Source organism: Cebus imitator, unplaced genomic scaffold (genome assembly GCF_001604975.1).
Source record: "Cebus imitator isolate Cc_AM_T3 unplaced genomic scaffold, Cebus_imitator-1.0 Scaffold455, whole genome shotgun sequence".
NCBI classification, from domain to species: Eukaryota; Metazoa; Chordata; class Mammalia; order Primates; family Cebidae; genus Cebus; species Cebus imitator.
Window position 1 is genome coordinate 57,564 of NW_016107770.1, and position 1,930 is coordinate 59,493.

The window sequence follows — 1,930 nt, forward strand, 5'->3', positions numbered from 1 at the left end:
TGTAAATATGCTTCCATAAATATGTAGGGAAAAATTTCCAGGCTCTCTATGCAGTTTCATTCTTCTATTTTTTTCAAAAAGTATTCCACAATTATGCCCTTACTTTCTGGAGCTTTATAATAAATATTGACAAGTCCTCTATATTATTCTTTTTTTTGTTCTTCTTTCAAAATTAAGTTACTCTTGATAATTAATTAATTGTGAGAGACGGATCCAAGATGGCCAATTAGGAGCAGCTCAGGATTGCAGCTCCCAGTGAAAGCACGGAGGATGAGTAGATGCCGCACTTCCAGACAGATTTTTATTGCCCACAGATCAGGAGATTCCCAGGCGGAGGAGCCCCATGGGTTACCAGCACGGCTGTTTTAGCCAGCATGGCTGTTTTCTGTACAAAATACATGGCTCCAGGAGCCATTTTAGCTGGCGATTGGAGCTCCTGGGAGACAGAGTCACCCATTCAACTGATAAAAAAGGAGACTGAAAAGGGAGCCAGACCAGGATATTCCCGAGCAAAAAAGAGCCATGAATCTCAGCGCAGCTGTTTCATCCAGTGCAGTGTGTCACCACATGGGAAATCACACAGATCCCAGCACCTTTTCAACAGGCGACTGGAACCCCTGGGAGACAGAGTCAACCATTCAACTAAAATTTAAAAAAAAAACGGCTCTGAGGCAGGGAGCCAGGTGACCAGGCTTGGGTGGTCCCACCCCCACAAAAAACAGCAATCAGAAACACTCTGGACTGAGAGTTTCACATCAAGCACAGTGGAACCCAGGACGATCCAGCTCTGTGGGGGAGGGGCGTCTGCCATTACCGAGGCAGTCCACCACTACAGAGGTAGTTTGCCATTGCTGAGGCAGTCCACCATTGCTGAGACAGCCCACCATTACAGAGAGAGTCCGCCATTACAGAGGTGGGCCGCCATTGCCGAGGTAGTTCTAACTATACCCGTATAAACAGGACTACAGGGAAGTTCACACGGCAGCTAGGTGGAGCCCATAGCAGCTCAGCAAAGCCTCTGCAGGCAGACGGTGACTAGGCTGCCTCCTCACTGGGCAGGGCAGCCCTGAAAAAAGCCAGCAGCACAACAGAAGCTCATAAATAAAGCTGTAACTCCCCGAGACAGAGCACCTGGGGAAAAAAAAGGGGGGCGGGTTTATGAGCTCAGCTGCCACAGACTTAAACATACCTGCCCAGCAACTCTGAATGAACAACAGAGCTCACAGCTCAGCACTTGAGCTCCTATAAAGGACAGACTGTCTCCTCAAGCAGCTCCTGGACACCCGTATATCCAAAGAGTCACCTCATAAAGGAGAGCTCAGACTGACATCTGGCGGGTATCCTTCTGGGACAAATATAGCAGAAGAAGAAACTGGTAGCAACCCTTACTGTTCTGCAGCTGCTGCAGGTGATCCCCAGGCAAGCAGGGCCTGGAGTGGACCTCAGCAGTCCTACAGCAGAGGGGCCTGTTAGAAGAAAAACTAAGGAACAGAAAGAAATAACTTCATCATCAACAAACTGGACATCCACTCAGAGACCCAATCTGAAAGTCAACAACCACAAAGATGACAGGTGGATAAATACACAAAGATGGGAAGAAACCAGTGCAAAAAGGATGAAAACACCCAAAAGCAGACACCTATCCTCCTACAAGGGTTCACAACTCCTCAACAGCAAGGGAACAAGGCTGGATGGAGAATGAGTGTGATGAATTGACATAATCAGGTTTCAGAAGGTGGATAATAAATTCTGTGAGCTAAAAGAACATGTTCTAACCCAATGCAAAGAAACTAAGAACACTGAAAAAAGATTTGATGAAATGCTAATGAGAATAAACAACTTAGACAGGAATATAAGTGAATTGATGGAGCTGAAAAATGCAACACGAGAACTTTGCAAAGCATGCACAAGTTTCAATAGCTGAGTTGAC